General features: G+C 49.8%; 1 pseudogene; it reads right to left on the bottom strand.

Annotated features, from left to right (window-relative positions):
- Positions 1–4,394: 4,394 nt before the first annotated feature.
- On the bottom strand, positions 4,395–5,669 carry LOC141371915 (histo-blood group ABO system transferase 2-like; annotated as a pseudogene).
- Between the last annotated feature and the right edge of the window lie 7,940 nt (positions 5,670–13,609).

Below are 13,609 nucleotides of genomic sequence, written 5' to 3' on the forward strand. Positions count from 1 at the left end.
CCCTCCCCTCCCTCCCCCTCCCTCCCTCCCTCCTTCCTCCCTCATTCAGCAGAGGATCTGGGGTCGCTGCTGTGTACTGAGCACTGGGGCTTCATCAGTGAGCACCCCCCCAACCCACATGGTCACGTCCACTGTGGGAGGTGACGGGGGCAGTCCTCAGGGCTAGCACTGGTGATGAGCACCAGGAATCTGCTCCTGAAAACACAGGCCAGTTGCACAAAGAATGGAGAGACCCATGCTTAGCACTTCCTCTAGAAAAATCTAGTCCTGAAAAGTGATGAAAAGTGAGTATATCCTAGACTTCATGCGATGTGAGTTCTAATGGCAGGTACCTACTGATTCCTAGAACCAACAAAGAGTAAATCATCCAGTGTCAACCGGGGGGTTGTGACACAACTTTTCTGACCAAATGACAACATTTTAGCCAACATCTCCAGGGCCTCCGAGTTTTCCCAAGGGTCTCTGTGATCCTTTGGTCCTTCCATCGACCTCCTTGGGAAGCTCTGTCCTGTTGTCTTCCTTGTCTCCTGCCTCTTCTGGGACCTTCCATGGCTTCCCCCTCCCCCCCGCCAGGGCCACCCCCACCGGGATTCCCCATGCCCCTTGGCTGGGCGCCCGCATCCCACACTGGGCCCCATGAGCCCAGTGCCTTGTGCAAGTTCTGTGCACTCCCTCTGGGGTCACTTGGCATCTCCCATGCAGCGGCCTGCCTCTTGCTGTGCTGAGTCTCCTCTGACCAGTCTGTGAGGCCGGACTGTGCCCATATCACAGGCATGGAATTGCAAGTTCAGAAGGTCCAGATGACCTGCTCCCAGTCTCAGCATGTGGAGCCTGGGCAAAGAGTGGTCCCTGAGCAGAGGAGGACTTGGGCCCAGGGAGCCTGAGGGAGGACGTGGCACAGTGAGCCTGCAGGAGGAGAGTGAGCAATGAGGGGGCCTGTTGCTCAGACCTGCTGGGAGACCACGTCGCACTGGCTCTGTCCCCAGGGCTGGAGGTTGTCAGGGTATCCACCCTCCCAGGCTGCAGGCTGGCAGGGACTGGCAGGAGAGGAGGAACCTGGTGCAGGACAGAGAGCCCTCTGCAGACAGGAGGGGGCAGGTGCTCCCCCAGCATCTGGAGGAACTCGGGTTAGCCACCCTCCGAGGCTGCAGGCTGGCAGTGACTGGCAGGAGAGGAGGCACCTGGTGCAGGAGAGAGCCCTCAGGCAGAGAAGAGGGGGCAGGCTCTCCCCCAGCAGCAGGAGGAACTCAGGGTAGCCACCCCCCAGGCTGCAGGATGGCAGTGGCTGGCAGGGAAGGAGGTACCTGGTGCAGGAGAGAGCCCTCAGGCAGAGAGGAGGGGGCAGGCTCTCCCCCAGCAGCAGGTGCACTGGGGCAGGCTGAGAGGGCATCAGTGGACAGCAGTGCGTGCAGCTGGGGTCTCCACACAGACCCTCTCCTGAGGCTCAGCACAAGCTTGTCTGGATGACCTCTGTCCCCCAAATACAAAGTCTGGCCCAGGAACCCCCTCAAGCCCTGACTCCCAATCCTTTGACCTCAGCTCAAGTGACAAGAAATGGCCAATAGTTTAGGTGGGGTTGGGTGCACGGGGACATTTGTTTTTCTGGCCCATGCTGTAATGTTGCTGGCATTTTAAAGATCTCAGGGCTTTGATTCAAAAACAGTAGGATGCTGGGAACCCCCTGACAGCTTTCTGGAAACCTGACTCTGGGCCTTGCAGCCCTCCCATCCCACCAGTTCTGCTCAGAATCCCTCCAGGTCACAGACCCACAGTCTTAGGTCCTCAGATGGCCCAGATGATGTGCCTTCAAAAAGCGATCCTGGTGGGACAGCAGGACACACTGCGGATTCCAGCTAATCCCCCTCCCAGAAAGTGAGGGTACTACTGGACAAACTGTCCAAAAACAGCCAGGTCAGGGTTCCAGGATGACACCAGAAGCATAGGAGTAACTGAGGAGCATCCAAAGGCCAGGGAGGGACAGTGAGACTCTCCGTTTGTTTTTGTTTGTTTGTTTGTTTTTTGCTTTTTTAGGGATTTTATTTATTTATTTGACAGAGAGACACAGCAAGAGAAGGAACCCAAGCAGGGGGAGTGCGAAAACGAGAAGCAGGCTTCCTGCTGAGCAGGGAGCCTGATGTGGGGCTCGATCCGAGGACCCCGAGATCATGACCTGAGCTGAAGGCAGTCGCTTAACCGACTGAGCCACCCAGGCGCCCTGAGAATCTCCACTGTTTTTGCCTAGGAACAGCTCCCGTCCCCCTAAACCCTCAGTGTGATGGCTCTACTGGGGGATGGGGGGACCATGCCTGGAGGACCCATGGCTCCACTGTCAGAGGTCACCGACTTGATCAGTGCACAGGTGGGGAAACCCAGCCACACCCCGAAGAATTTCTGGGAAGAGTAGCCATCTCAGTGGTAGCTGACCTGGGAAATCAACCTTCCAGCTGCCTGAGGTGGGATCGAGCCACAGACCAGCACACTAACCAGAAATGGAGGAAGGAGAACCAGTTCTTCATTTCATAGTTTCTAAGTTACCCATTTGTTCCTATGATTAGTATACTTTGCATCCTGGGAAATCTCTGCCTCTCTAAGGTCTTAAAAATGTTCTCCTCATGTTCTCTGCTGGAGAGGTTCTTGAAAAATCTCTGGTTTATGTATAAATCATCCGGAATTGACTTTGGTTGGCACAGCCATGCTGGGAAAAGTATGGAGCTTCCCCAAAATACTAAAAAAAGAACTCCTGTATGATCCCACTATCAGGTAGACCTTTTCAGAAAATGAAGTCAGTTTCTCGAAGTAAGATCTACACTCTCCCACCCATCTCCCTGAGGAGGGGCGGCCACCCTTAGCAACCCTCCCCTTGAGGCAGGTGCCTCCCTGGACAAGGAGCTGCCCCAGGGCTGGGAGGTTTCCACAGCAGCACACCCAATATCCTGGATACTAGGAGACAGAGTACAGCACCGGCCAGTGAGGGCCAGGACACACTAACCCAAATATGGCACCTTGGCAAATTAAATATAGAAGCTGAAAGAACGTTTTTATAGAGCAGAAGCAGGAAGGTCCCTCTGACCCCCAGCCATCAGCCCTTCTTCCCTTAAGCAGGTCAGAATACTCCCATGTGGAACTTTCTCTCCCCGGACCACAGGGAAGACATGCTTATCACCAGGGTCAAGGAATTTAGGGCCACGAAGGCTATATACAAACACACCTGGTTAAACTAACCCTTATCTTCCTAGTTAGTTCTTTACCATATACCAGCCCTAGTCCAAACCCCTGTGATCTGTCAATTCTTCACACATTTATTGCTTCTTTTTTTTTATTTTTTATTTTAAAAGATTTTATTTATTTATTTGACAGAGAGAGACACAGCGAGAGAGGGAACACAAGCAGGGAGAGTGGGAGAGGGAGAAGCAGGCTTCCCGCGGAGCAGAGAGCCTGATGCGGGGCTCGATCCCCGGACCCTAGGATCATGACCTGAGCCGAAGGCAGATGCTTAACGACTGAGCCACCCAGGCGCCCCCATTTATTGCTTCTTTGTCTAAAAGGTAGAAGCGTCTACTCCAATCACCTCTGCTGGTCTCCATAGCCTTGTGAGGCTCCCACCAAAATAAATCAATACACTTGGCTTGCCTTTCTCCTGTTCATTTGTCTTTCCCAATTTCCAGACTCAGCCAGGGACCTTAAGAGGGTTGAGGAAAAGTTTTTCCTCTCTTGCAGCACTGTGTGTGTGGGGGGGGGGGGGGGGTGTCAGGAAAACCCATCCCATCTTCCTGGCCTTGGATAAAACCGACCTCTCCTGGGAAGTAGCACAGGACCGTGCATGGCTCAGGGAGCCAGAGAGAGGCACATGGAACATGTAGGAGCTACTTGGCCCCCAGCCGGGGGACTTGGCTCCAGTGACAAGTCCAGGGTGTGATTATGAATATTATAATGGAAGCATCCTGAACATCAGACCTTCCCCACACCAGGCTTTATGATTGCTGCTCGTTGTAGTTGCTACGGCTGGCTTAGTGACTTTTTTGAACTGTCAAGTCTGTGTTCTTTGTTGTGTGTATGGCTACTGAATCCCTGTGCTGTTAACTTAGTGGTCAGCCAGTGGCTGGGCAGAGAAGTCACCCCTGTTTCCGAGCTATGGGTTACAGATTGGAGGTCCCCAAAACCTCCTCCTCAGGTTCCAATAATCTGCTCGAGTGGCTCATGGAACTCAGAGAAACATGTTACTTACTAGATGACCAGTTCATTAAAAGGACAGAACTCAGAGCCAGGCAGATGGAAGCAATGAGCAGGGCAAGGTGTGTAGGAGAGGCTAGGAGCTCCCCCGCTCTCTAACTACCTCCACTCTGACCTTCGTTGGTACTTCCTAACTGATGACGTCCTTCCTTTGGGCTCATCTGTTAACTCAAGTGAAAGACCCCACGGGCACCAAAACGACCCCTCAAGCAATAAGCACTGCTGCTGTCCTGGTGATTCTTGGGCACAGCCATGAATCTCAGCTTCTTCATGACAGGGGCCAGCCCAGCAGCTGCGGGTCCCACAGGTCCTCCGGGGACAGCACCTTGAGGGGCTTGTGGTCCAGCAGGTGCCTGTTCAGGTGGCTCTCATTGTGCCACATGGCCTCAATCCCACTGGCCAGGTCGACCCCCATCGCCTGGTGACAGGCCAAGGTCAGTTGGTGAACCTCCACCATCAACCCCCCAAAAAAGGCCCCCATGTAGTAAAAGTCACCCTTGTCCCTGGGGATGTGCGCCTGGGTCTATGGCCAATGCTCGTAGATGAAGTCCTTGTGGGCTGCCCAGTAGAAACTGGGGTGCATGGTGATGAAGAGGTCAAGATCTCCAAGCTCACGTGGTCGTGGAACTTCATGTCCACCTCTGTGCACACCAGGTAGTCCACCTCACAGAGGAATTGTGGAGTTAATCTTAGAAAATATATTGTCAGCCCTAAGGAGTGATTGTGGAAGCAGCTGAAACGTCAGCAGCGTTCCTGTTCTCAGGATACTGAACACAATAGCCCGGTAGGAGCAGGATCCCATGATCCCCAGGGGCAGGGCAAAGGTTAGGAGCCAGGAAAGAATGTAACCCTCCGTGCCCCCCTTCCTGCACCTGGCGTTTGCCAGCACAAACATCCCACTCTTCCCCGATCCCATGACGGCCTCCCTGCGTGCCTGCGCGTAGAGGAGGGTGCAGGCCTGCTTCACAGCTTCAGGATACTTGCCATCCCTTTGTCCTCCTTTCCCACGCTTTGAGGCGTCTGCCTTTGCTTTTCTGATAAAAAATGACGTAAAAGCGATGTGCAGAACCCAGCTGCTGCTGCCCTACTTGCAGAGGCAGCCCTGCATGGCCGCTCAGATTGGTGTCTGAGAACTTTATTTCAGCGCGCGATGACGGGAAAAGCTGCTTACAGAAACATTGGATCATCACGTGCTCTGCATGGACGCGTCCTCCCGGCGCGGGGTGCCGGGAACCTCGAGCACCACCACCCTCCGGCCTTCCCGGAGGGGCACATGGGGCCCGGCGGGCAACTGATTGGTGAAGACGTAGTAGGTGACCCTGTGTCCCACCATGAACTGCTTCTCAACTCTCTGCAGGAACATCTCCAGGAAGACCATGTATCCACAGGGACAGGGGACAGGGCTGGAGGAGGGTCACTGCCAGAGGCTGGCGGCAGGACCCCAAGCTGGGGGCTGTGTACGTGTGCACCTTCTTCAAGGGGGCAGGCCCTGGGCTGCTTTAAGCAACAGCCACCCTCCTGGCCTGGCCTGAGTGAGTCTGCCGGCAGAGCCTCCCTACCTTCTGCTCCCAGAGATGGGGGCCATCAACACCCCATCTTACAAAGGGGAGCCTGAGGCTTAGGAGGCTAGAAATCCATGCAGCCCCACAGTCAGCATGCTGGAGCCAGGAACACTCCCCCTGTGCTGAGCTCCCGGGCAAACCCAGCAGGTGCCTTCCCCTGGCTGCCCACCTGCAGGTCCTGCCCCACCTGCCATGAGTTGAGCACCTTTGGGCACAGCCCTTGTTTCTGTGCCCTACAGACTGGGTAGAACCAGCAGGGCCAGCCACCTGCCCTACTTGGCTTTGAGTGGGCTGCCACTGGCCCCCAACAGAGTTGTCTCCGCCCCCTATAGGGTCCTCCCTTGAAGGCTACTGGGCCTCTGGCTGACAAGGTCCATCAGTAAACCACTGGTATTCCTAGGAGGGGTCACCCTCAAACTCCCCCAGATCAGGTCCAGCCCGTGGGCAGGGAAGGGGAGAGAGGACCTCTGGAAGAAGAGGGGGCTTGCTTAGGCCCCAGCCTTGAATCCAAGGCTGTGAGCTTCCAGGTCCAGGTCTACATCTCTCCGGCCCCAAGAAACGGAGTCTTGTCCAACTGCCTCACATGGCTAGTCCCCATTTTAGGGGACTACCTGCTCCCCACTGTGGGGACAGCAGCTCTTCCATTGTCAGCAGTGTGGTGAGCCCCTCTGAGACTGATTATTTTAAAGATTTTATTTGAGAGAGAGACAGCTAGAGAGGGAACACAAGCAGGGGGAGTGGGAGAGGGTGAAGCAGGCTCCCCACTGAGCAGGGAGTCTGACACAGGGCTTGGTCCTAGCACCATGGGATCATGACCTGAGCCGAAGGCGGACACTTAACGACTGAGCCACCCAGGCACCCTGAGACTGATTTTTTAACACAGGCACTAAGGCTACTTCCCTGGCCTGCCCCATACCTGGCAGGTTAGTAATTCACTTACACACGGAAGGCAGGTACTATATTTAAATAGGGGACCAGCACACACCCCCATCACACAAGTCGGGTCACCAGGGAGCAAGTAGACGCACAGCCAATGGGGGAACAGGCCTGACATGATGCAAGGGGAGAGAAGAGTGCTCCTGGCAGAGGGCACAGCAAATGTAAAGGATTAGAGTCAGGCCCGGGGCACATGTGGGACAACCACACACCCGGGTGTCCCCCAGAGGTGGGGGCTGGGGTGGGAGAGGTGAGGCTGGAGAGGACGGCCAGATGGGGAGCAGATTGCAGAGAGGCTCAAAGGTTATGTTCTGAAACCATGAAACTGGTTACCGGAGAATAGGATCCATTCAGCAGAGGACAGGGAGACCCTAACCCTAACCCCTAACACCTACCCAAACCCTACCCCCAATCCCTAACCCTAACCCTAACCCATAACCCTAGGTCCGTTTCTGAGCAATCCGTCCCCAGACACCTGACTCCCAAACCTCAGGCATTGGGGACACCTGAGCAATACCAGAGGACTCAGCCTGCCACCCAGAAGGAAACCACGCCATTTGGAACTACAGAAAGCATTCAGAGCATGGGATCTCTGCATGCCCATCCCAGCAAACCCCCACTTTCAGCAGCCCCCTGGATGCAAACCCTGAGCCTGACACTCACCCTGACCCATGCCCTCAACTCAGCCCCCCAAGAAGTTCTCCACAGCACCAGCAGGTTGGGCCTGCCATGTCCCTAGGCCCTAACCCTAACCCTAGGTTGGCTTCTGAGGGGTCTGTCCCCAGAGGCCTGGCTCCAAAACCCCAGGAATTGAGGACCCCTGAGCAATACCAGAGGACTCAGCCTGCCACCCAGAAGGAAACCACGCGATTTGGAACTCGGAAAGGATGAAGAGCTGGAGAACTCTGAATGCCCACCTGAGCCAATCCCAGTGAACCCCCACATTCAGCGGCCCCCTGGACACAAACCCTGAGTTTGACACTCATCTGAACACACCCCCTCAACTCACCTCTCCTGGAAGTTTGACACAATGCAGATATATCAGTCCTTCCATGCACCTGAGACTTAAACCTAAATTTAGGTTTGGTTCTGAGCAGGCCACTTCCAGAACCTGCCTCTAATCCCCATTGATTAAAGACACCTGAGCAATACCAGAAGCCTCAGCTACAACACAGAAGGATTCCAAGCCATTTGCAAATCTGAAAGGATTTAGAGCAGGAGAAATCTGAATTTAAACCTGAGCCAATCCCAGCCTCCCCACATTTTCAGCGACCCCTGGACCACAAGCCCTGAGCTTCACACTCACCTGAACCCACGCCCTCAACTCAGTCTTCTGGGAAGCTCACCACAATGCCCACATATTGACCTTCCATGCTCCTAGATCATAACCCTAACCCTATCTTGGGTTCTGAGAGTACCACCCCCACAAGCCAGGCTCTAAAGTCCCAGGGATATGGGACACCAGAGCTGTACCAGACAACTCACTGGAACATAAAATGAAATGGTGCCATTTGGAACTCCAGAAAGGATTTAGAGCAGGAGAAATATAAATGCATGCAAACTTGTGCCAATCCCAGCGAACCCTCACTTTCAGCGAACCCCTGAACACATTACTCTGAATGTATATGTGCTTAATACTCCAATCATAAGACACATGGTATCAGATTGGATTAAAAAAACCCAAGACCCAGCGATATGCTGTATGCAAGAGATTCATCTTAGACTCAAAGACACCTCTAGGTTGAAAGTGAAGTTGTGGAGAACCATTTATCATACTAATGGACATCAAAAGTAAGCTGAGGTGGCAATCCTTATATCAGACAAACTAGATTTTAAACCTAAGACTGTAATAAGAGATGAAAAGGGAGACTATATCATAATAAAAGTGTCTATCTGACAAGAAGATCTAACAATTGTAAATATTTATGCCCCTAACTTGGAAGCAGCTAATTTAATAACAAAACTGATAATAAAACAATAACAACATATGAATAATAACAACCTTGATAATAAAACAATAATAATAGGGGACTTTAACACCCCACTCACAGCAATGGACAGATCATCTAAGCAGAAGATCAATAAGGAAACAAGGGCTTTGAATGACACACCGGACCAAATGGACTTCACAGATATATTCAGAGCATTCCATCCTAAAGCAACAGAATACACATTCTTCTCAAGTGCCCATGGAACATTCTCCAGGATAGATCACATACTGGGTCACAAATCAGGTCTCAACTAGTACCAAAATATTGGGATTATTCCATGCATATTCTCAGACCACAATGCTTTAAAATTTGAACTCAATCACAACAGAAAATTTGGAAGGAATTCAAATACATAGAGGTTAAAGAACATCCTACTAAAGAATGAATGGGTCAACCAGGAAATTAACAACAAATTTTTAAAAATTCATGGAAGCAAATGAAAATGAAAACACAACAGTTCAGAACCTTTGGGATGCAGTAAAGGTGGTCCTAAGAAAAAAAGTATATAGCAATATAGCAAGAAACAAGAAACGTCTCAAATACACAACCTAAAATTACACCTAAAGGAGCTGGAGAAAGAACAGCAAATAAAGCTCAAATCTGGCAGAAGAAGAGAAATAATAAAGATTAGATCAGAAATCAATGAAATAGAAACTAGAAGAACAGTAGAACAGATCAACAAAACTAGGCACAGATTCTTTGAAAGAATTAATAAGATCTATAGACCCCTAGCTGTACTTATCAAAAAGAAAAGAGAAAGGACCCAAATAAATAAAATCATGAATGAAAGAGGAGAGATCACAACCAACACCGGAGAAATACAAACCATTATAAGAACATATTATAAGCAACAATATGCCCACAAATTAGGCAATCTGGAGGAAATGGAGGCACTCCTAGAGACGTATAAACTACCAAAACTGAAACAGGGAGGAGTAGAAAACCTGAACAGATCCATAACCAGCAAAGAAATTGAAGCAGTAATCAATAAACAAGAGTCTAGGACCAGAGGGCTTCCCAGGGGAATTTTACCAAACATTTCGAGAAGAATTAATACCTATTCTTCTGAAGCTGTTTCAAAAAATAGAAACCGAAAGAAAACTTCCAAATTCGTTCTATGAGGCCAGCATTACCTTGATCCCCAAACCAGACAAAGACCCCACCAAAAAGGAGAATTACAGACCACTATCCCTGATGTACATGGATGCAAAAATTCTTACCAAGATACGAGCCAATAGGATCCAACAATACATCAAAGGGAATATTCACCACAACCAAGTGGAATTTATTCCTCTGATGCAAGGGTGGTTCAACATTGGCAAATCAATCAATGTGATACATCACATTAATAAAAGAAAGGACAAAAACCATATGATCCTCTCAATTGATGCAGAAAAAGCATTTGACAAAATACAGCACCCTTTCTTAATTAAAACTCTCCACAATGTAGGGATAGAGGTAACATACCTCAATATCATAAAAACTATATATGAAAAACCCACAGTGAATATCATTCTCAGTGGGGAAAAACAGCTTTTCCCTTAAGGTCAGGAACACGACAGGGATGCCCACTATCACCACTGCTGTTCAACATAGTACTAGAAGTCCTAGTCTCAGCAATCAGACAACAAAAAGAAATAAAAGGCATCTGAATAAGCAAAGAAGAAGTTAAACTATCACTTTTCACAGATGACGTGATACTCTATATGGAAAACCCAAAAGACTGCACCCGAAAATTGCTAGAACTCATACAGGAATTTAGCAATGTGGCAGGATATAAAATCAATACACAGAAATCAGTTGCATTTCTATACACTAACAATGAGACAGAAGAAAGAGAAATTAAGGAGTTGGTCCCATTTACAATTGCACCAAAAACCATAAGATACCTAGGAATAAACCTAACAAAAGAGGTAAAGAACCTGTGCCATGAAAACTATAGAACACTTATGAAGGAAATTGAGGGAGGCACAAAGGAATGGAAAAATGTTCCATGCTCACTGGAAGAACAAGTATTGTTAAAATGTCTATGCTACCCAGAGCAATCTACACACTCAATGCAATTCCTATCAAAATACCATCAACTTTTTTCACAGAGCTGGAACAAATAATCCTAAAATTTGTATGTAACCAGAAAAGACCCCCAAATAGTCAGAGGAAAGCTGAGAAAGAAAACCAAAGCTGGTGGCATCACAATTCTGGACTTCAGGCTATATTATAAAGCTGTAATCATCAAGACAGTATGGTACTCGGGGCGCCTGGGGGGCTCGGTCATTAAGTGTCTGCCTTCGGCTCACGTCAGGATCCCAGGGTCCTGGGATCGAGCCCCGCATCGGGCTCCCTGTTCGGCGGGAAGCCTGCTTCTCCCTCTCCCACTCCCCCTGCTTGTGTTCCCTTTCTTGCTATGTCTCTGTCAAATAAATAAATAAAATCTTAAAAAAAAAAAAAGACAGTATGGTACTGGCACAAAAACAGACACATAGATCAATGGAACAGAATAGAAAACCAGAATAATAATAAAATAATAGAACCTTCCAAATTCCTGGGCCCCAACCCTAACCCTAGTCATGGCTCTGGCACTACCCAGCCCCAAAGCCTAGGTCAGAAAAACAGAGGATTGAAGACACCTGTCCAACAACAGAAGACCCAGCCAGCAACACATAAGGAAGTCATGACATTTGGAAAACTGGAATGGAGCTAGTACAAGAGTATCCTGAATGAAAACCTAAGCCAACCCACCCATCCACCCACAGCACCTTCACACAACCCCTAACCCTACCCTAGCCCCTAACCACTAACCCTAACCCTGACCCCTAACCCTGACCATGACCGTGACCCTGACCCTGACCCTAACTCCTAGCCCTAAGCCTGCTGCCCCAGCCCAAGACATTCAGCCTGCACCTCAGGCTCAGCCATGCTTGATCTGGCCCTCTGTTCTCCCTGTACCCCCATCTGCCATGTTAGGTCAGGGAAAACTGTGTCCTCACACATCCCTACCCTCCCACCCTCCCGTCTCACCCACCTCTGGTCTTGCTCTACCCAAAGCACCAGGGAAGCCCACCGTCCTTGCAGTCAGGGGACCAAAGACTATAAGATGCTCCCAGCCATCCAGCCCTCTGGGGTCCCCCAAACACACCCCTGATGGTAGTGATGGAGATGCAGCTGGAATCTGAGCCATACTGTGCTCATCTCCCCTTCACTGAGAGGGAAGGAACTCTATCCATGAAACAGACTGCATTTATGCTCTTTAAAAATAAATCATTTTCTTGGGGACTTTTATCCCAAAGTGTCTTCTATAAGGCAAAGTTCAATTATGAAATTTCTTTCAGCACATTTTCCTTTTACATGAGTCCTTATATGAGTCCTTAAAGCAGGTTGTGTATTAAATGAGGTGTGCAGTTTGCCATTTCTCTGAAATTTGAGACACCAGGGGCAGAGTATGCCTGATATTTATTATTGTTGATTTCACACTGTGTTGCGTTTTCCCGCCTTTATCTCAAGAACCAAGGACAGGAAACAAAGTCAAGATGAATCTACACACTTTGAAACGTCTCAGGTTCCCACAGAAGTAAGCTAAAGGCTAGGGACCTAGGTGACAAAAATGCGGGGAAGATAGCAAGTAGCCAAAAGTAGGTGTCATGGTGTCTGCAACCTTCTCTACCTGGTGAGAGTGAGCCATGCTTCACACAAGGGGGTCATACCTGGACCTGGCCCCTCTGTCTGTGCTGCCCTCAGGCAGAGCAGAAGCTGTGCTGAGCCAAGGGGGGAGCGAGGAGCTGGCCATGGATGCCACCTGTCAAGTACCTACGGGACCAACTCCCAGTCCGCAGCTGAAGTTTAACAATAATTGTAATTATTTGTGTATTTACTGTGACCTGTAATGTGCTCAGTGTTTTGACTATATTCTCTCCTATTTTATCTTTTTAAACCATTTATGGAGGTATGACTGACATTTTTAAAAAAAGCTGCACATAAGTGATGTATGCAACTTGATGAGTTTGGAGATGGGTTTATACCTATGAAACCATCACCACACTCTATACCATAAACAAGTCCATCACCTCCAGAAGCCTCCTCCTGCCCTCTTTATCTTCATCACCACTGCCATCATCTTCATCATTTGTGTATGTGGTAAAAATACTTAACACAAGATTCATCCTCTTAGAAAATTTTAACCTTGCAACACAGCATCATTACCTATAGACAACATGTGGTACAGATCTCTCAGGACTTGCTCATCTTCCATACTTTGCATACTTGGCAACACTGACCAGCACCTCTCCATTTCTGCGGGGCCGGGGGCAGGGGAGGGAATACCACTTCAGGTCCTAACAGCTAGGATGTAGTAGAGGGTTGGTGTCCTCCTGTTCTGTGCAGACCTACATGCCGGTCGGTAGCTGCTCTGCTCCTGCCCATGTTCCCTCGATCACACACACCCTACATCTCAGCCTGTCTCCCAGGACCACCCATGGGCTGCAGAAACCTTTATCCCATGGGCCTCCTTCTGCCTCCTTTTCCTTAGCACTCTCTTCTCCCTTCTTCCAATGCCCCTCCTTGCTTTCCCACTAAAGAAAGAGCTGGTGGAGAAGAGGCGGGGTCAGACTATGGTAATAACAACACACAGGTGCCTCTTGCTGTAAGGGGGGCTGTTCAGAGTGCTGACTAATTCACACATTCAATCCTCGTAACAACCGTGCGTGGGCAAGTACCACTATTACCTTCACTTCACAGATGAGGGTACTGAGGCAGAGCGCGGGAGTAAAGTACCCAACCTCACACACGACAAGTGATCAGAGCTGGAAACCACCCAGATGTTCTTAACCTATGCCTCACGTACAGGGAAGGTTCTGGATCCAGCCCCCCATGAAATTCAGCCACAACCCACCTCAG

This window comes from Callorhinus ursinus, unplaced genomic scaffold (assembly GCF_003265705.2).
Source record: "Callorhinus ursinus isolate GAN/ISIS: 27379988/994484 unplaced genomic scaffold, GSC_fseal_2.0 scaffold128, whole genome shotgun sequence".
Taxonomy (NCBI): domain Eukaryota; kingdom Metazoa; phylum Chordata; class Mammalia; order Carnivora; family Otariidae; genus Callorhinus; species Callorhinus ursinus.